This window comes from Zootoca vivipara, chromosome 7 (genome assembly GCF_965207765.1).
Source record: "Zootoca vivipara chromosome 7, rZooViv2.hap1.1, whole genome shotgun sequence".
Lineage (NCBI taxonomy): Eukaryota > Metazoa > Chordata > Lepidosauria > Squamata > Lacertidae > Zootoca > Zootoca vivipara.
Genome location: NC_142590.1, coordinates 68,168,434 through 68,191,324, shown reverse-complemented (window position 1 = coordinate 68,191,324; position 22,891 = coordinate 68,168,434). Strand labels below are relative to the sequence as shown.

At 40.9% G+C, this 22,891-nt stretch overlaps 1 protein-coding gene across 1 annotated transcript in view; it reads right to left on the bottom strand.

Moving 5' to 3' along the window:
* ASIP (agouti signaling protein) overlaps positions 1–22,087 on the bottom strand; it is a 72,735-nt gene extending 50,648 nt beyond the window's left edge. Inside the window, exon 1 of the mRNA XM_088673485.1 lies at positions 21,972–22,087. The gene's annotated coding sequence lies outside the window, so the exon portion shown is untranslated. The remainder of the gene's footprint in view (positions 1–21,971) is intronic.
* Positions 22,088–22,891: the final 804 nt, after the last annotated feature.

The following is a 22,891-nucleotide window of genomic DNA, read 5'->3' as shown; positions in this document are numbered from 1 at the left end:
TGTATGAATAAACCTTATATCATAAAGACACCACAGTTTCCACTGTCCCTCATTCCAAAGAAAACACAAACCCTGTGTAAGCGCCTGGAACCCCTGGAATCTCACATTGCTTGGAGATTTGAGTGGTGTGCAATAGTATTGTAGCCCTGCTAGCAGGAATAACTCCTCTCTTTCTCTTTCTCTCTCTCACAAGTAATTCATAATTAGCTTAAGAGCTAAAGAGCTGATTAATCAGAGGTTGTAGCAAAGTTGTATAAAACTACTTGGGTTGAAGTTTGATTACCAAAATAGACAACTTTGTTCTCCTAATATAACCTCTGTTAATATACTCTCTGCCTAGAGCTAGATTTGTGCAGGCATTTTGAATTTTTATTATGTTGTTATCAGTTGCTACAAGGTTATTAGAGCATTTTGTAATAAGGCCAGCCAGATCAAGGTTTAGTTGAGATTCCTGGATTGCAGGGGGTTTGGACTAGATGACCCTTGGGGTCCTTTCCAACTCTGTGATTCTATGAAACTCATCTTACTCATGAACTGGTGCAGCTATCAGTAAATAACTACAGGCTAAATGTAATCTTATACTGCCATCTAGCTTTCAGTCTACATCCAGCATCAACAAGGCCAGAAAGCTCGTCAATCGAGCAGTGGCGAGGAAAGCACAAATGCTTAATGGCCAAGTGATTGCGCAAATGGAAATCACATTTAGCTTTGTTTCGTGAAGATGGCATGCATCTTTCTGATCGTGGAAATGATGTTTGGTTGGCCAATGTTATTGAAGGCATTGGCGTTGGTTGCAGTTGTGAGGGCATTTGGCGGCAAGCCGTTTGGCTCAAGTAGCGGTTAGGCATTGGAAAAGCTTGTTTTATGGGAGGGGAGGTTGTAACCATCTCCTACCCCTCCCCTTTAAGGGTATTCTGTTAAAGGAATCTGGGGTGTGTGGTTCCTGCCTGAAGCCCAGGTGGAGGCTAGGGCCATGGCACGGCCTTTCCGGTGACCCTGAGGGAGCTCCGAGTTGATATACATCAACAGGGTTTCCCCAACAGATGGTTAACCCTTGTGAGACTTCCTGCGTGACAGGCAGGAGTCAGATATAGTCGGTTTGGGTCCAATGCCTAAAGCCAATACCACTCAAATTCTGTAACCAATAAAAGTTGTGGCCTTTTTTCAGCCCATTAACCTAAAATACTTGTGTCCACATGTTTTATTCATCAAGGGAGGGGGTGCGGGGCCTTGACGCGCCATAAGGCCTGTTGACCACAGAGGGACTTACTTCTCAGTAAACATGTATGTTTTCTCACCTCATGAGAAGAAAAGACTCCCTGGAAAGGACCCTGATGTTGGGAAAGATGGAGGGCACAAGGAGAAGGGGACGACAGAGGACGAGATGGTTGGACAGGGTTCTCGAAGCTACCAACATGAGTTTGACCAAACTGTGGGAGGCAGTGGAAGACAGGAGTGCCTGACGTGCTCTGGTCCATGGGGTCACGAAGAGTCGGACACGACTAAACGACTGAACAACAAAAACATGTATATAGCATTGTTTTGTATAATTATCAATGCTGTGGTGTAGGGGAAGCTGATGCAGTGTGTCTTGTCTAAAGAAGCCTGGTAATTTCATTGCAAAAGGGAGACATGGATCAGGGACATCCTGGTTAACAGTGCAGTTTGTCAGCCACTGTAGTACTCTACTAATAGAAAGGTTAGTGGAAGGTAAGTTTTTGCAAATGAAGCACTGTGTTGGGATAATGCAAAACCTGAAAGAGTGAAAAAAGATGGTCAGTAAGGGAATTATGAGTATTGACTTCCAGGGTGGAACAACAGGGGGGTGAGTGAATGCAAGAACTGTGTTTTAACAATGGTGTCATGTGTTCTAGACTGGAAACACCCACCATAATTCTCTCTGGGCAGTTGGAAACCTTGGAAAAGTTGGATTATTGGTGGTATGCAGAGAGCTTTGTGTATGTACAGTCTATACATGTATGTATGTATGTATGTATGTAAAAATGAGGTGCTGGTACTCATATATTAATAAATCCTCCCCCCAATCCATTCGTCACACACACCACAAATACAACTCTCCCTCTCTCGAACAAACCACCTACATACCTCTCTCAGTTTTTGCCTCTTACTCTCTCTATAAATTGAACGACACCTTCAGAAAATTCCCTCCATTTCTACACCTGACTGGCGGGCAACACCAGGCTGAGTTTGCTGGAAATACCCCACTGCTCCTTCCATCCCTCCCCAACCTTTTTTTATTTTACGCAAGCCCTAGCACAGGGTGAAGAAGTTGCCTGCTGCTGGATGGTGAGCATGTGGGGATATCTTGCCACTCCTCCCCATCCACTTTCCCTCCAGCCGGTCCCAGCATGGGATGAAGGAGGTTCAGCTGCCTCTTGGTGGGCATCTTGTATTTTAATAAGTGTGGAGTGGAGCTTTCACAAAGAGGTTTGAATCCATGCATTAGAATAGTATTAGAATATCAAAGCAATGCCATGGCAGCAACTGCTGGCAGAGAAGATCTCTTCATTGATATCTTACTTCCAACACATCAAAATTTTCCAGTTCATGTCCACGTAAAAAACTATTTCCACAGACGCGAGAATATGGTAGCAACGAAACTGCCAGCACATTATAGCAAGTTTTGAAAGTGTTTCCATGTCATGAACTGCTTGCAGCAGGGCTGCTTGAGAGAGCATGGGTCCGATTGTCCCAATATGGAGGACACATCCCCCCCAAAGCAACTGGTTTGATACCCTTTCACAAAATGGTATACAACTATACATTTTTGCAAAGCAGTTTCACCTCATGTAATGCATTTTTCATTGTTATTTTCATACATGCATTTCTATGCGCACTTTACCCTAACACAGTGGTGCCTCAACTTACGTATTTAATCCATTCCGAAGGCACCTTCGTAGGTCAAAAAATTCGCAAGTCAAAAAGCGCCATTGGAAACACGATTTCCCATAGGAATGCATTGGAAAAATTCGTAAGTCGAAGCAACCCCATCTTAAACCACTGTGGTTTCCGTTCGGATGTCAAGAAATTCGTAAGCCTGCAACCATTTGCCCCATTCGTAAGTCGAAAAATTCAGTTGTCGAGTCGTTCGTAAGTCGAGGTACCACTGTATATGCATTTTTATACACATTGCTTGATTGGAGAACTGCATTGCAAAATTCAGGGGAGTACGCATTTCAAAGGTAGGCTACATATTGTTTCAGAAAGCACAGGTTAGGTAGCTTCAATTTTTAATGTGAATTGAATCAAATGTCTGTTCCATCTGTAGCTTCTGCAACATAAACTACCTTTCTAGTTTAAAGTCATATGTGTGAGAGCTGATAGCAGGACCGTATGACTGGCCTCTAAAATGTATGGAAATATTTCTCTGGAACCAAAACACCAGCTGCCCTCAGCCCAAAATGCCTTATCTTTCATTTCCTATAAACACGTGAGAGGGATTTCGTTTACTGAAGCTGGCCAGCAGCCCACAAACCCTGCAATATTATCTTCAGGAACCTTTCCTTTGCTGCCTAATAAATCCTTCACACATTTCTTCCATTTGCCTGGCAAGTTAGAGTTCACATCTTTGGTTTGTGAGGGTTTCTGGCCCTTCCTTAATTTCAGGAAATCTGGTTCTCTAGTAGATTTCTCAACACATCTGTTCATCTTCTGGGTGCATTTTATGGGGGTGAACTTTCTTTCTTTCTTTCTTTCTTTCTTTCTTTCTTTCTTTCTTTCTTTCTTTCTTTCTTTCTTTCTTTCTTTCTTTCTTTCTTTCTGTGTTTTATTTCATTTGAACACTGCCCCCCGAAACTGGCAAGGCATTAAGAATTCATATCTTGTATTGTGAGGAATCGACAAGTGGATTTATGGAGGTTTGCTGATGAGAGAGATTTTGGAAAGGAACATCACATAAAATTACCTGCGTTCACTCAGAAGATTTAATAATCCTCATTAGGAAGTGAGAAAACTGCACGAGGCCTTTGTAAACTTCACCAAAGGAATTCTGTTTGCTGAGTCGTCATTCATAGGCCTAGCCAACAAGGCATGCACGGACAAGAGGCAGATCATGACAGGCCCTGGCCTAGGCTGCAAACAGAGGAACCATCTCCAGGGGATCAAAAGACCAGACATATGGCAGGAAGTGTCAGTGGGAGGGGGAGTGAAGAAGGCCCCATTCTCTCACCAGAACTTCTATTTTGCATGGAGGACCCAAGAAGCTCAAAGTGAGTTTGAGAAAATCTTCAGTTTATAGTATACATTCTTCCTCTTCCAGATAAAGGCGGTGCTGTTATCAGCGCTTGTATCCTTGGGTCGATCCTAGGGAATAATGGTATAATCCTAACCCTGGCTACTAACAAACAGGTGGGGTGTAATGAAGGTGGAGAAGCAAATTGCTATTGTAGCTTGGAATTGGCAAAGTGATCAGGTCCAAATTGGGCCCAATGCCATTACATGACGACAGCTGGCTGAGAAGAATAACCATGCTCCACAGGCTGGACCAGGGAGCCCTGCACCAGTGAAGGCTGGCAGGGGTTTAGATTGTGCTCTTAGTGCTCAAGAGGTCCCACTGCTGATACCAGTGCACCAGCATTGTGGCTTGGCTGCCATCTTTGTTTCCCCCCTGCCCCCTGTAACCCTTCAATTTGACTTCTACCAAGGTTTTTAAAAGATGAATAAAATAAAATGGCAACCATCACAAAAACAAAGTAGCACCCGCTGGTGGCTGGCATGATTTTGTGATACTGTCCATTTTTAATTACTCTCAATACCCTGGAATGGTTCAATTTCTAGAGTGGGATGGGTGGAATGAAGATGGTATTTGGAAGCCACTTGGAATAGGGAGAAGCATTTATCACTTGCCATTATGAAAGCTTCCCTGGTTTCCCATGGACCCTCAGGGGCTGAGCCGTATAGTCCAAACCATGTGATATTTAGGTCTCCTGTGGGAACCCTAGCCATTCGCCACAACAGAACTGATACATGTACAGTACTGATGTACACCAACACAGGAAAATTGAAAGCATCCAGGAGGCTCTTATTGAGTACATCATTTCCCTCACATCTATAGATGTCAGGAACTAGAAGGACTCTGAAGAGGGTGTGGTAGAGGCAGGGGGTTAGGGGAGTATCCCAGGAGAGGGGGCCAGCGAGTTATGGGGTTTGGTGCCACCTGTAAGGCAGGGGCCAGGGCAGCAAGCGGAGGAAGGGGCAGGGCAGTTTGAGATGGAGGGAGGTGCCTAAGATGTGATGGAGGAGGAGGAGGAGTTTGGACTTGATATCCAGCCTTTCACTCCCCTTAAGGAGTCTCAAAGCAGCTAACAATCTCCTTTCCCATCCCCCCCCAACAAACACTCTGTGAGGTGAGTGAGGCTGAGAAACTTCAGAGAAGTGTGACTAACCCAAGGTCACCCAGCAGCTGCATGTGGAGGATCGGAGACGCGACCTTGGTCCCCCAGATTACGAGTCTACCGCTCTTAACCACTACACCATGCTGGAAGAGACTGATCAGGTAAGGAACAGGCCAGTAGACTCCTCACTATCCCCCACCCCGCTGTCTCCTAGATCCAGGAGGGCGTTGAAGAGGGAAGGGCAGAGACTGCTTTTGAGATGGGCACTTGGAATATATGGCTGGAATATCAACTTATATATGTGGCAGGAACCCAAAAATGTGGGTGCTTTAAAAACAACAGCAACAACAACCCAGCAATGTTAGCAATAGTTGGCCGCTCTAAGAACAGATTCCTGGGCTTGATCCTTGGTCTGACCTAGAAAGGGTTTTCCTAAGTTTCATCTTCCACAAAGACTTTTCTTTAAGCAGCTCATGAGTCCGTTTCTTCTAAATCTGTGATCAATGGATTTTATAATTATTATTTTTTTGCATTGTTGCTGTCATTAACTGGAGCATTCAGTCCAAGCAAAGAAATTAACATCCTTTGGCAGTTTGGCCTTTCTTCATATAATAAAGATATGCTGCTATGTTTATTTAACCTGAACCTTTAAAAAGGAACTATATCTACTTAAAGCCCTAAAGTGGGGCTTTAAGTCTAATCGTTGTCATTCCCATATTCATTCACTGGAGATAATTTGACCATTTTCATTCATTATTTATAGTAGAACAATGGGGGTGGGGGTGGGACACAAACACTCAGGAAAAGAGCAAACATTTGGAAGTATTTACAGGTCTACGTGCAGAACTGAAACTACAAAACAGCAGTACTCAGAGAATTGGTTCCAGGTGCAAATTAAGAACAAAAAGACTAATAGTTTTATAAGCATCAGGGCATATATATTTCTCATTTTAGAATATATGTAAATATTTAAAATACATGCTACCACTTATAACCATTTCAAAACACACAAACAAAAAATATGAGTTAAATATTAAGGGAGGAAATATTTAACTCGTGTGTGTGTGTGTGTGTGTGTGTGTGTACACACACACAGAGAGAGAGACAAACAGGCCAAACCCTACGCCAAAGGATAAATGGACATAAATCTGACATCAGGAACCATAAGACTGAAAAACCAGTAGGAGAACACTTCAATCTCCCAGGACATTCTATACAAGATCTCAAAGCAGCTGTTTTATTACAGAGAAATTTCAGGAACAGACTGGAAAGAGAAGTTGCTGAATTGGAAATCATTACCAAGCTTAAAACCATGGAAGCACCTGGGATGAATAGAGACATCGGATTCTTATCTCATTATGCATGATCAAGCTTTCTTTAGCACCTCAGCCCAGGACTAATTGCAGCCATCAGCAGCCATTAACAGCCATCTACAGGTTTACCACTCCCATCAGCCCATCACCCATTCCCACCCACCCCCATCACCCTCTGTATATTTAGGGTCTGACACTTCTGTTTCTAGTGTATCTGAAGAAGTGTGCATGCACACGAAAGCTCATACCAAAATATAAACTTAGTTGGTCTTTAAGGTGCTACTGAAGGAATTTTTTTATTTTACACAGAGAGAGAGTGAGTATATATATTGTGCTAAGCGGATCACTCCATCATTTCTGTTTGCTTTCTGGGGGTTCTCCTGACCACAACCCAATATGGGGGTACACAGGGATCTACTCTGAGTAGGATTTAGTTTAATGCAACTCTGCATAGTTAACATCAATTAATAAAACAGCAAAGTAACATTGCAAAGTAGAACAACCTGTCCCTTCTCCATTTTGTAGCACATCTTAATGGCAACTCAAATACCTGAAGCAGCATATATTTACCTTTTATTTATATTGCTCTAATCTAAAATGTATTCCCTTCAGCCAGTGATGGAAACTGAACATGTAACCTTCTGCATGCAAAGCAGATGCTCCACCACTGAGGTATGCCTTTTACTCAGGTGTAGGCAGAGGGAAGTGAGGTATGGGAGACTTTCCTTCCATGTTTTACCTTAAGTTAACATCTTAGGATCTGAGCCAGTATCTTTATTGATATTTTCTGACACCTTCCTTCCTTCCTTCCTTCCTTCCTTCCTTCCTTCCTTCCTTCCTTCCTTCCTTCCTTCCTTCCTTCCTTCCTTCCTTCCTTCCTTCCTTCCTTCCTTCCTTCCTTCCTTCCTTCCTTCCTTCCTTCCTTCCTGGTGTATGCTAGAAATTGACCCCTAGTGTCTTGCAACATCGGCAAGATGTGTTGTTGTTGTTGTTGTTGTTATACTATTTATATCCTGCCACTTGTGGCAAAGTACTTCCAGGTGGACTTGCAGCATAAAATAAACACAGAAGAGGTACATTTATCTATTTATTATATTTATGAGGCACCTCATAAAATAAATTATCCAGGCATAATAAAGAATAAGAAGAATAAAATATAAAAACATGCTGCAATAAAACCACACTATAATACACTGCACACTACACCAAAACCACAATAAGGTTAAAGACAAGCAGCATAAAAACCCAAATACAAAATCAGCCCCAAAAGAAGCATATACAGCAGCATAGAACCAAACTGCCAGCCCTATTGCGGGGGCTTAAAATCAGAACTTAAAAATGAAAAGTCCTTATCTGAAAAAGATAAAAATGTGGGCACCAGGCAAAACAGCTAGGGGGCTACAACAAAAAAAGCCCTGCCATCCAAACAGTAGTTATAAAAATGTTAATGTTTTGCATGTTTCTTCTTCTTTTTCAATAGTTTAATGTACTTATATTTTTTAATGCAAGTTGCTTGGAGACCTTAAGCAACAAGCAACTACTACTACTACTACTACTACTAATAATAATAATAATAATAGGAGGGTACACACTGAAAAGGGGGGCTGTTGATGACCTGAAGGTACGCCTAGGTGCATATAGGAGGAAGTATTCTGTTAGGTACTGAGGTTGCCATTAGTGTGGAAGAGAGAAAAGCAGTCGCAATGTGTGACCAAAGGTGCAGACGCTCAGCCCCAAATTCACTCTTTAGAACATCAGATCAAACAGCAACAACACCACTATAAAAGGTAAGTGTGGAAAGGTCTGTAGCCTCTGTCCAGGCAGCTCCTGCAAGCACCCGTGTGATGGGAAGCCGTTGAAGGCAGAGGAAACCTATCAGGAAAAACAACAACTTTCAATCCTATTCAGAGAGTGAAATTGTGAGGCGTTGACAACGTGCATCATGCATGCCACCTCACACCTTTCACAGCTGTATGACAGGCAAAAATGTTACGTGTTTCTCCATCAAATAGATTTGATGGTGGGGGAAAGAACCCACTTTAATTTCAGAAATGTCTGCCTGCCATGTAGCTGTCACGAGGTGTGCGTGCTTTTGTACTTTAACCACTTCATGAAACACGGAAAGTCAGTCAATAAAGCTGTACTCAACACTGCCTCATGTTTTTGGACTCCAGCTCCCATCTGACCCAGCCAGCATGGTCAATGGTCAGGGATGATGGGAGCTGTAGTCCAGCAACATTGGGAGGGTCACAGGTTCCCCACCTCTGTGTTAGGGAAAACTTCTCCTGCAAGATGTCTGCATATTGAAGACACAAGGGTGCTGCTGGGAAATTTTTTTATTTAATTTTTTTTAAAAAACACGGTTTTAATGTTATTGCTGTATGTGCTGAGGTAGGTGTTGGGCTGGATTGCTTTCATGTTCTGAATTTTACTTTCAAGATGTGCTGGAGTGATCACATGACCAACATGCTAAATTCCATACTAATTGCTTCAGTCTACACTCCCAGCAGTGTAGCTCAGTGGTATGAATTGGTCGTTTGCACCGCTTTGGAAAGCCTTCCAGGATCTTTCTGTTTTAAATAAACTCCCTTATTGAAGAAGCACCATTTCAGCGATATACCAAGAGCCATACTTCACATGAGGCACAGCTGTGTGGGTCTTAAATCCTTAGCCTGGAGTGCAGAGAGGGTCCATAAAGAGCAAGGTTAATTGTGAGGCCATGACTGCCTAAAATAGTTGTCTGTTAGACAAGCTGTGATCTTGGGTTTGATTACCGGCTTGTCACAAAGGCTTAGTTCTGTGAGGTGGTGAAAAGTCCCACAAGGTGAGGCTTACTGGACAGAATGCTCCTCCATCAAAAAAAAATTCCTTTCTGTCACAGAAGGCTTAGAACGCTCAACGGTCAGGAAGCTGCACAATGACTTTATTATCGTAAACAAGAACAGGCCGCAGCAAGAAACTCCATCCAGATAAAACAATCAATCCTATACATTCTTGCCTGGGAGTAGAGCATCTGTTTTGCATTCAGAAGGTCCCTGATCTCTCCCCAATACTCTCTGCCTAAGACCTTGGAATCGTTGCCTAAAACCTGCCAATACAAAACTGGATGGACCAATGGTCCCATTCAGTATAAGGCAGTCAGCAGAAGAACATCTTTTCTTTAAAAGAAAACCCCAGATGTATTCTCACAAGCTATACTGACATTTGAAAAAAAGGCATGCTTCATGAGTGCATTCATTTTTAAAAGAGTCCTGGGATGGTAATTTCTCATTGCTAATTGCACAGGCGCAGAACCAGTTGTCTATATTACCATTCTGCCACTACATTTGTGCTGCAGAAATGTCTCCAGTCGATGTTGCAAATTTGGATTAAATTCAGTAACTGACATGGCTCCTCCCTAAAGAAGTCTAGGAATTGCAGTTTGGTGAGGAATTCTCAGAAATCCTGAGATCCCTTTCATCCAAACTGCAGTTCCCATAGCTCCTAGAAGAGGGAATGGGTGACAAACAAGTTTATTGATGCATGTTTGCTCAGAAGTAAGGTTGCAATCCAATAAATACTTACCAGGAAGTAAATCCCATTGAACTCAATCTGATTCACTGCTGAATAGACACAGTGGGCTTGTGCTGTATGTCCCATTGGAGTCAATGGAGCTGACTCAGTTCTAAGTAAGTATAGGCTTGCAGGATCAGGCTAAACTGAACAAAATATCTGGTTTCCACAAGGAAGAATGCACCAATTCTGCAAGTTTTGGCAGCTACCAGAATTAGTTAATGGAATAGTTTTTAGCAATTTAAAGGGTTGAATATGTTAACCTTTCCCAGAAGTGAAGAATTATATATATATTAAATTCAGATATCTTTTATTCCATTACATATATGCTATAAGAGTGAGAGTTCAAAATTGGAGAACCAAAACAGATCATGCCCACAAAATATGAACACATGTTGTGTTACTATAATTACACATTGCTCAGTTTCATGGGAGACGCAGTGTGGAAAATCTTCAAAAGACTTAGAATTGTTTAAGTCCAAGTTGGGTCCCCACATCAACCCCTTCCCTACATATTCCAGTTATTGAAAGTATGCAAACACATACAAAATCACAGAAAAAAATATCTCAAAGAAAATCCAGTTGTAAGTGCACTAAAAAACATTGTGTATCTGGATAGCATAATTTCATGGGAAAAGCACAAAATGTTTATGGAATAAATATGACTGAAAGAATTAAATGGATCAAAAACTGCTAACAGTCACCAACAATTGAACCACATAATAGTTTTCAGAAATTATTAATGGATTGTTATTTCTAGGTTTTAATATGTGCAGTATTGATATAAAGTAGTTCAGGCAAACTATGGCTGCAGTGAAACAAAACAAAACAAAACCTTAGTTTGTGTGTAGTAGGTTAACTCTTGGCCTACTTGCGTAGACCTGTATGGACATAGGTTGTATGTGCATTCTGTGAACCTGATCATAGGAGTTTGGAAAATATATGGGAAGCTAATGCCTAAATGGAATGCCACTACCATAAAGGCCCTATTCCTAATGGAAACCAATGCACTAGAATTACCAGATAGGCAGGCTGACCTGGAGTCTCCAGGTTTGCCTAACACCACACCCCAGATGGCAGGTGAAGAGCTTGAATCTCCAGATGGACGAAAGTGCCAACAACAACAACAACAACAACAACAACAACAACAACAACTCAAGAAGACTACATGCAGCTTGGAAACTTCAGGCCAGCAGGAGCTGGCTGAAATATATTGCATATACTCTCAGGGGAAAGGGTCTGCCCTTTCCTTCCCTCCCCATCCCAATTAATCTCCATCTCTGCAAATGATTGTGTAGATGCTCCAGGGTGTGTGTGTCTGCCCTTCTCTACTGTCCCAATTAGCCTCTGTCTCCAGGCCTCAGTGGTGGGAAGAAGCACAGAGGACGAAAAAGGACTGGGCTGTGTTCAAGAGTCCAGGTTATGAGTATGCATGCACACCTGGCACAAGGTGTGGGGCTGCAGAAGTGAGCAGAGCACATCAGGAGCAGCCAAGTCCTGCTGCTTCTGCCACCCACAGCAACTCATGGATGGTCCTTTGCTCTTCCTGAGCGAGTTCGAGGAGGTGAGGTCAAATACCGACTGAGGCAGACTAGTGCTGGAAAGCTGGAGTGGAGAAGGAGGCCTTTATTATTTATTTTCATTCGAAGTGGAGTAGAGACTAGATAGATCATTACAGGGAGAAGTGGGGTGGGGGCTGCCTTGGAGACAGAGGAACAGAAAAAGCTGTGAAGATCCCACTCTCATTCTAGTGTGTTTACCCCAGGCATCCCCAGACTTTGGCCCTCCAGATGTTTTGGACTACAGTTCCCATCATCCCTGACCACTGGTCCTCTTAGCTAGGGATCATGGGAGTTGTAGGCCAAAACATCTGGAGGGTCGCAGTTTGGGGATGCCTGGTTTACCCTGTTCCAGTGTGTCCGTTTTACCACCTCAAGGGCAGCCCCTCCCACTCCCAACAGTCCACTTGGGAACCCTAGAAGTGTGCACAATAAATAAATTTGGATATGGGAAAGAATGAAGTGATGGAAGGGGAGGTGTTTAAGAAAAATGGCAAGAGTTTGCTTTCCAAGCTAAGATATGAATTGATATATTGATTCACAGAAGCTATATTGATTCACTGCTACATTAATTCATAAATGGGTGGGTGCTAATGATAACCTAGTAGTTCCCCCCACTCCCACATGTCTGAAACACAGAGTTTGTGGATTAAATTGTGCCTGTGTATAAATCAGATGTTTGGAAAGTGCTGTTCTTGGTGTGAAAATAGGTCCTTGCAATTTTTCCATCAAATCCCATGTCTTAAACACAAAGCTGGGAGGAATGAAGTATGTGTATTTCTGCATCTCTCTGTTTAAAGCAAAGACTGGGAAGGTTAATTTGTGCTAAGTGTCCCCTTCCTCACTTGTGCCAGGTAGCCTTATATGCCAGACAGGTAGACCTGCACATGTGATTTTGTATGCCAACACCAATGTTAAATGTTTCTATGAGCTCTTAAATCCCCCCCAAACAAGCAAGAATGTCTGGTGGTATCCTAAAGAGTAACTAATTGTATAACTAAATAAAAAAATCCTTCCAGTAGCACCTTAGAGACCAACTAAGTTTTAGGGTTGCCAGGCTCAATAGAGGACAGGACTTCTGTGCCTTTAATTGCCCTGCTCTCTTTGGAGTCTGGAAACCTTAAAGAGAAACCAGCAGACCCTTTGTTTAATTTCCAAGCAAAGGGTCTGCCAGGGCTGTCTCAAGCCGGCCGGGCGCCGTGGCGCCGTGGCACGGAGATTGCTCCGGTGCCCCAGCCCTGGTGGGTGGGCGCAGCGCGCAGCGCGGCTTCTGCGCAGCTTCGCCACACAGCGCCCTCCTGCCTGCCCGGCGCCATGGCGCCCTGCGCCACTGAGACTACCCCTAGAGCCGGGTCTGGGGTCTGCTGGTTTCTCTTTAAGGTTTCCAGACTCAGAAGAGAGCAGGGCAATTAAAGGCACAGAAGTCCTGTCCTTTATTGAGTCTGGCAACCCTAAAACTTAGTTGGTCTCTAAGGTGCTACTGGAAGGATTTTTTTAAAATTTTGTTTCGACTACGGCAGACCAACATGGCTACCTACCTGTAACTAATTGTATAACTGTATGATAGCATAAGCATTCATAGCTGCCAAGTTATCCCTTTTTTAAAGGGATTTTCCCTTATGCTGAATAGGCTTCCTCGCGAGAAAAGGGAAAACTTGGCAGCTATGTAAGCATTGCTGGGGGGCAGGGTGGGCGCAGGGCAGCTGTAGATAGTGAGGTTAGAAGGAAATTAAATGCATACCATACTGATTGGCAATTGTGTCATTTACACTGGCTGTTCTCAAGAGCAGTTCACAGCAAGCACAGGAGCAACCCCTTTAGCTATGGTTTCTATCTTAATTTCCAACCAGTGACATATTTGCTAATTTGTTAGACTTTGGTTTTTTACTTGAATGACATGCTCTCAGCAACTGTGGTTAATGCTTGGTGTGCCATGCTTGATTACATACATCACTGGGGGCCGCCCCTAGGTCTCATGTTTGGGCCCTGGGATCCTCCTGATCTACAATGCACAACTATACAGGTCTACATTTGTAGGCTTTCCTTTGCAGGCATCCATGCCTAATGCACGAATGTCAGTCAATGAACTGCAATAAAGACATATGCTGTTGCCATTAGTTGATGGGACTGAGCAGCCTGGAACTTCACACTTAACTCCTTCCAAAACTGACATAATTTCTCTTCTAGTTTTATCACTCTGTCAAGGAGAGTAATCAGGACCAGAGTTTCTTAGTGAAGTAGGAGTTGCCACATGGTTTGAAGGTTTCAGTGCCATTAACCAAAAGCACCTCCATCTTAGAGATGTCAGATTTCTGTACATTTTGAGGCTGTAGGGAATAAACATTTTTTCCTCTCCCCTCCCTGGTAAAAAGGAAGTTTTGGGGGAAATTGAGATGTATGCAATACACAAGCAACAAATGTCCTGTATATGGGCCTCATTAAGATGCCATCTCTCACTATGTGCAGGGACATACCTTGATTCTGGCTATTTTATATGTCAGAATTATCGTTCTTGAATGTTGTAGGCCATCTTAGATAGAAAATTGTGATTTTAAAAACCATTTTGTATTATAAAAGAGAAAATATTTATTTTTTTCACACACCCCAATCGAATTTTCAATTGGAAGCATGTGGGGAGGGGGAGTCTTTAAAAATGAAGAAAATCTATATCGCACTTTTAAAACTTTTTTTTTTTTACTAATGTAGCTGAGTCCCAGATCTCTACTCCTTCTAGAAAGCCTTTGAACAAACTGGGCTGGTGCTTTAAATTCCAGGCACCACACTGTGACATCTAGAAGAGAAGATGGCTTCTAGGAGCATTGGTTTCTGTAGCTGTCCACGCGCCACCTCTTCACCAGTGTATTTGTTTGTGGACATTTAACATATTAAAGCATTGGAAACAGAACACATAAGCTTTTTTCTGGCAGTATGAAACAGTACAGAGTACTGTACCTTTTTTGGGGGGGGGCGGGAGGGCTCTTTGACCCCGTCAAAGCATCGCACCTTCTTCCCTTAAGCTGCTCAAATGCTTCCCATGCTTGGGGAAGGAGGAGCAAGCAGAATGTTGGACAGTTTGACCCTGTGGTACACAGCCAGGTACTGAGAGTACAGGAAAAGGTATGGTCAATTATCATACATTATGCAATAATGATATATCAAGATCTCAATGAAATTCTAGTAAAACATGCAATTGTTTTACATGTAATTGTTTTTCCTGGCCCCAAGGAATTTTTGTGTCCAGGGCAGCTGCCCAGAGTACTGGCACCTTTCCCCCCCTAGAAACAAAGCACTGAGCAGTAGGATGGCAGTGGCAGGCCCTACCTTGTGCACATCCATTTTTAGGCTAGTATAGGGGCTGTTGTTACACAACTGAGAGCCCTGAGAAAGCAGGCCAAACTTTTTATCCACTAAATCCACATTTTGCAATGCCCCTCTTTAGTTGTTTGTCTTCTACACTAAAAAGCCTCCAAACTTTAGTTCAGTATTCGCCAACTTGGTGCTGGCTGGGAATGATGGGAGGTGTATCTCAACAACATCTGGAGGGCACCAGGTTGGCAAAGCCTGACTTAGCCTTTCCTTGTATGGAAGTTGCTTTGACCCCTTAATCATTTTGACTGTTCTTTTCTGCACCTATTCCAACTTTTCTTTTTCTTTTTTAGATGGAGCAACCAGAACTGTATTCACATTATTCCAAATGCAGCTGAACCATAGACCATAAAGGGATCACAAGACTGGCTCTTTTATTTTCGGTCTATTTCCTAATAATCCCCCAAATGGAAATTTCCCTTTTCACTGCTGTCCTGCCACACACAGAGCTGTTCTTCCCACCAAGCTATTCTCTTTCCTGATTAGTCACTGCCGAATTAGGCAACATCAGTGTCAATGTGAAGTGAGGAATTTTTGCCCTCATCTGCTTCATTAACATTGAATCTGATTTACCATTTTGTTTTCCCCCCTGCTTTGTTTTGTTTATTTTTTTTTGTTTTCTGGTTTGAAGAGGTTCTTTTTTCCTTACCGTGAATAATTTGGAAGTATAATTTGGAAACTTGGTCACCTCACAGCACATCTGTTACTATAGATCACTTTTGAATACATCAAATAGCACCAGTCCCAATACGGATGTTTCTGGGACCCTGCTGTCTCCTGCACTGCAAAGATGGTATAATTATTACCATCACCCGCTTCCTGTTCTTTGACTAGTTACTGATCCATAAAAAGACCTCTTCTCTTATCCAATGACTGTAAAGTTGAGCCTTTGTGAAGGAAAAAGCCTTCTTAGAAATTAAAGTAGCCTATAGAATGGATTCGTTCCCGCGACACGCATTAACAAACCTTGACTGCAGTTTGTGGTTAGTGTTGGTTACTGTCCAGACTCGGCCCCATAGGTAGTGGATGGTTTTGCAATTGGGGCAGAAATACAGCTAATACGTGAATCACAAAGATATACAGGCGAAACTCGGAAAATTAGAATATCATCGAAAAGTGCATTTATTTCAGTAATGCAACTTAAAAGGTGAAACCAATATATGAGATAGATGCATGACATGCAAAGCAAGATATGTCAAACCTTTATTTGTTGTAATTGTAATTATTTGTCATTAGGCGGGTCAATTATAAATGGAATGTAATTAATGAAATGTAATAGCGATGTTTATTTTTGTATTATTGTAACTCTTTGTTTTATTACTGTGGAATTTCCAAAAGAAAGCATTTGTAAAAATTAAAATTAAAAGAAAAAATACTAAGTTGCATTACTGAAATAAATGCACTTTTCGACGATATTCTAATTTTCCGAGTTTCACCTGTAGCTCAAAGCTAGAACATAAGTTGCTACATGGTGCAAATGGCTACATGCAACACAGGTTCCCAACATGCATACTAACACAATGTAACGGATCTGGTAAGAAACCACACTGAATCAGCAAAATTGTCGGTGCTTATTGCGCAGGTGTAAATGAGGTAATGATGTACATGATTGGTGAAAATTGAAATGCTTTGTTTGAAACTTTATAAATACCACTGCCTGAACCACTGGGCGTGGTTGCAAGTTTGCGGAACAATCCAACTGTAACCTATTGCTTAGCAATAACTGTTGGACTCCTAACTCCTCACGTTTCTGAGTTTTTATTGGCATAAACTAATGAGATAAGCCATTTTTGGCTTACAACAGTAGGACTGGATCCACTGTAATACAATACAGGTATAGGTACCAATCCTATGACCCAGTTCAGGAGGTACCTACAGTCCATCCATTATACTCATATTCTCCCTGGGAGCTTTCTTTGGGCATCAGGTTGGCTTTTGAGGGAAAAGAATGTTGGACTGGATAGGCCTTTGATTTAACCCAGCAGAGCTTTTATTGCCTTCCAGTGAATGTGAAAATGTTAATGGATGCCATTTCAAAAGAACACAAGAGATTTATAGATACAGTTCTGAGCTTATCTAGCAAAAAGTGAAATGGACCCTCTTTGGGGAAAGTTGTAAATGTCAAGATTCTGAACTAGAAACAATTATTTATGATCACAGACCCCATGCACTTGTATACTTAAATGGGGCTGGATTTTTTTTTATTAAAAAAAAAGCTTTCACACATCTCCTTCAGTTATATGTATATTGTGTTACAGAATTTTGGTAGGTGAGAAAACAAAATTGCTCTCCATCTGATATTTATTTAGCAATTACCAAAAAGCTAAATTCTTTCTAAGATCACAGTTATCATTACAAAGAAAGTCCAGGAGCACAGAACATATAAGGAGAAAAGAAAAGTTCTGCAGAAATAGTCAGATCTTTGATTCTATAAATCAAATTTGCCACTGCTGAAAAACAGGAGAAAAAGCTGCGTGCTCCTCTTTAGAAACATCAGTGCTAATATTACCAGCTTCATCATACTTCCCCCCCCCCCCCTTGATGAGGCAGATCTGTTCTGAGAACATATACTGTATAGGGAACTTCAAAAATCACATCAGTTTGTTTGTATGTTTGTATGACTTGGGCAATATTACGTAAAATTACATCCACTTATTATACAATTCTACAAGAAAGTTGTAAATGTGAAACCCAAAATACATAATTTGACCTTGAAATGTTACTAATCAAGTCTCTAAAATAAATTGCACACAGGTCTTTATTGCTCTGTATATATTCAGTATATAGTTAGCCAACCACAAAGAAGTACTTTTTTCTGGTGGGAGTGCTGATACAGGTTCTTGACAGGGGTGACGTCTCTGTGTCTTTGTTCAACTAAGGTCCAAGCCATGCATCCCCAAACTTTGGCCCTCCAGATGTTTTGGACTACAATCCCCATCTTCCCCGACCACTGGTCCTGTTAGCTAGGGATCATGGGAGTTGTAGGCCAAAACATCTGGAGGGCCGCAGTTTGGGGATGCCTGGTCCAAGCTATAATGAACTCTCCAGGTGTTTGTTTGGTTTGGTTTTTGAAGCTATGGTGCAGGAACAAAATTTGATGGAAGCAGTACCATTGGGAAATGGCATACCAACTGATTACCTCATGCTATTTCCCTGCTCCAAATCAAAGGACCCACGTGGCAGCTAAATCTGGGTCCCTGTATTACCAAAGGCTAACGGCACAGGTTTTGATTGGGGTAACAGTAGGGGGGGGAAATATTACCTCTTCATCTAGTGCTACTGCTGTGATCAAATTTAACCCCCTTTCCCTTTAGCTGCTCTTAAGAAAAAGTCTGGAGATATAATCAGGAACATCCATTTGGTCCTTGAGGTGCACAAAAAGCTGCATTTTAACAATGCTATCCTTAAAAAAAGAAAAAAGAACAAGAGTCTAGTTATTCTTAAAAAGTTGTATGCTATTCTGTGGGTTCCAAATACATTAGAAGCATGGGGCATAAGCAGTGATTTTTTCTTTCTAAAGAAATGTTTAGGGGTACTCTAATTTTGACTCAAGAAAATCACCATTGACAGGAACACCATGACCAGGAAATGAGGCCATCACTGGGGGTAGCAACGGAACTGATGATTCACTGTGCTAGAGAAGAAACTTAAAAAAATTAAAATTTTAAGTTTTTGCTCCCATTAGAGTCACAAAATGTTTAGGGGTATGTGTACCCCTGCGTACCCCCAGAAAAAAAGCACTGGGCATAAGTTTTCTAAATGAGAACATTGAAATATAAACAGAATATAAAAATATATAGCTATGGCCAATAGTTCCATGAAACACAATGTCAGAATTTTATCTGTGTTCCAGTAGAACATAATTTTCTTCTTCTACAAAAATTATTATTTTGTAAAAGGCAGAGGAAACAAGAAAAAATTGCTTCCCACTCAAACAAAATTAACATATGGAAGAGTATGATGAATATTACATTAAAACCTATCTGAGAACCTTGTTTATCAACTACTGTGAATCCATTTGCCTTTTCAAAAAACAGTATGCAGTCTCCAAATTAATTTTTGTTCCTTGATTATTTCTCAAAATCGAACATTCTAACTTAAATAAAAATAAAAATAGTATTGCAACAAAAGCTATGGCTTCTCTTTCAGTATCAGTACAACCGAAATAAATGGACTTGTTAAAGCATAACTAACTTAAATCCATTTATTTCAGTGGGTCTAATCTATGGTTTAGGGTGAAGGGAAGACCACCCTAGTGTCTTAAATTGACATTTGTAAACCTGGTGAAATTCTTTGGGCTTATAGTTGGCGGGCGATGGTGGAACTAAAATTTCACATAAGTTTTTTGTTAACATAAATTATTATTTTTAAAATACGGTACTGGCTACTGAAATAATTTTGATCTGCGCCAGGCACACAATGTTTTTATTGCTCTATGTATTTTATTTTGTATGTGGGATTTTTTAAAAAATAGAAGATGCAGAAGTACTGGACAGTCATTTTGTTAATTTGTAAGAAAAGGCTTTGATTTCTTTCTAATGCATTTTTATGAGAAATGTACAGTAGTTTGTATATAAAATCTTTTAAGATCTTGGAAAGATAAACACAAGCACTCCTGTACAATTTAGGGCATGGTACCCACTTTTGTGTGGCTTACTTCAACAAAGAGAGAATATTAAAACATCTGAACAGTTTTGTTCATTATGCCTTCCTGTTGATCCTAGCAACTATATTTGAGTGTCACCAGAATCTGTAAACATGCATCATTTGCACAAGAAGCTATGGACCACAGTACTAGTGTTCATTTCATGTTATTTATCATCATGTAAAACAATTTTAACCCTGAAATCCTATTCCTACTTTCCTGACCACAAGCCCTATTGAACACAGTGGGACTTTGGGTTAAAAATGCACAGGGCTGAATTACACATTTGTTTTTATGTTTGTTCTTATTGATCTTCACATATAAAAGATACAATTATAAATTAAATTAACACCAGAAATTGTTGGTCTCTAAGGTGCTACTGGAAGGAATTTTTTTAATTTTGTTTTGACTACGGCAGACCAACACGGCTACCTACCTGTAACCAGAAATTAACATACTGTAATGAAAATAAATGCAATTTGTTATAATATTTAAAATTAATTTGAAATGTACTTTATTTATTTTTTTATTTTACACCATATCAATTTAGGATCAAGTCCTGATGTGTTAAAGTTCAGTAAGTAATAGTTACAGAACTAAAAGAAATTTACTGGTAATTGCCCTATTTGTTCTCTGCATACTTGAAAAGCTAATCTTTTGTCTCTCTTTTCGGTTCTGAGCACTTTTCTTTGACAAGGAGAATTTTAAATATCTTGAAGATCATTATGGACTCATTCATAATAATCAGCATTTGAATGATATGTGTGCAAGTTTGATAATAATTTTATTGGAGGGGAAACAGATACAATTCTTCCTTGCTGGGTGCTATGAATTGAAATATGCCCACAAGGAGAAATATTTTTATTTTCCATATGGTAAATATTTCCATTGTTCAGACATTGCTGATAAACCTGTAACCTAGCACATTCTTCATGGGAAATACTCACAATTTTATAGCACATTTATGCCACACACTTCAATGAGCTATTTCTGAAAATCTTTAAACAAAAAACAACAAAAAACGTGGTTTTAAAATTTATCTAAATGTTCAGCAATTTAATGCCTTATATCTGCGCTTTTGTATTGTAAGTTGAACTGTTATGCACCCTGACTCGTATGTAAATTCATTTGAAATCAATGAAAGTTTCTTCCAAGTAAATAAGTTTTAGAATCGAATTGATACAAAGATGTGCATTATTGTATTAAAATTATATATAGAAAACCACTGGGTTACTCCTAAAACAAACCATTTGAAAATAAATTATAACTTACTTCATGCAAATTCAAACATGAACGGGAGAAAAAAATATACAGCATTCATGTAAGTTAATATCAAAAGCATTTTTGGGATTAAAAAGAGGATCTGTTCCTCCCAAGTCAGCTATTGTGTATTCTTGTTCGGTAAATGTAATAACAGGGCATTTTACAGATGCACAGAACTACCGGTATAGACGAAAATAACAGGCGCAAATGTATGCATTTAAAAAGCTATCACAACAAGAAAAAAAACATAGTACAGTAGTCAGACCTCTCTAAGCCAATAAAGGTACTTGAAAGCATAATTAGGCACTCTTCGAAAATTCAAACGGCAGTGCTACAGAGTAGCATTTAATTTCCTTTTGATGAGAGCCTTAGGGTGTCCTTGCAGAGCAGAGTAGAAGCAAATAGACCTTCCTTCAACAGTCAGCAGATTCCTACAGACAGGCAGCCCCACCGCTCCATAGGGCATTAGCCTTTGTCCACTCACTCACCTTCCCTCTAACTCTCACAAATTCAAGCTGAAAACTGCCTGTGAACAGTAGGATGGTCAGTCAGGCAACAACCATAACAATATAAATACATGACTACTCAAAGGTGTTGGGAGTGCCATTCTTTGCAACAAGTTTGACCCTGAAAAGGGAGGGGAGACGGACTTACTAGTATGCCGCATGAGCATAACACTGAGTTTTCACACGCACCTATTGCAGCCAGTTTGCAATTCTTAGAAGAGTCTGACAAAGCACATTTGCAACTCTAGAAGCAGAAAGCCATAGGAAAGAGGTGCATTTGAAACCTCGACAAGGAAAGCAGTACAAATCCGAGGGGGACAGAAAAAGGGCATGGAGATGTTAGTAAAGGGTACAGGAGAGAAACAGAATTTTATTTGTAATTCATGAAAAGAAATTGTGATTTCGGCTCCTACCTGAAAAGAATGTGCCTCTTTTTATTCTACCTTGGGAAACAAAATGTTCCAGATGATGCTCCCTAGTTATCTGGATTAGCTTTCCCCTTTAAGAAGTTGTAGGTTCATAGCAAGAGGGGGATTCTTTTTGGCACAAATGCCTATTGAAAGGAGGGGGGGAGACAGGGGAAGGAGGGAGGAGGGAAAGAGCGCATGTTGGGGGGGGGGGGAAATCAAGCCCAGTACAATAAATGAGTAGAATCAAAATACTGCCTGCACATTGAACCTATCAGGCTTCTCTGACATTCCCCTAGAATCTAATTCATCTGAGAGGAGCGGGGATGCCAGCACAAGATAACGTTTCTTTCTCTGTCGCAGATGAAAACTCCATCTACTCAAGGAATATGGCATAGTTTATCGTCTCTTTCCTGGTTCTAATTTGCAGTGAATTTCACAGGGCTTCCTGATTCATTTCCGGTCCCTTGTAAATCAATGTAAAGACTTCGATGTTTGCACAAGAAATTCGCTGTTTAGATTTAGGCCAAGGAACTATTTTCTGCCTTTAGATTGTCATAAATGACTTTCTTGCATATAGGACTTTTCAGGGAGTAAGACTTTGCCTTTCAGCAGTATTAGAAAAGATACAGCAAGACACGATGCCCAGCAAACAGAGTCTTACAAGTCTGCGGTGTGGAGGACCCTTCAGTAAGGATCAATCGTTTGGATGTATTAATTTATTTCAATGCGTATTTGTTTAAAATTGCTCATTGATATAAACTGAGGGACAAAACAAACCTGGACTGGGTAGTACTCGGAAATAATAAGACGTTTAAAATAACCTCCTCCAACTTTTGCTAGGCTTTTAAAGAAAGACCTGAAGCAAGACAGGAAGGAGAAATTCAGGCCGGGGAAATTCAGGCACATACAGTCAGCTCCTGAAG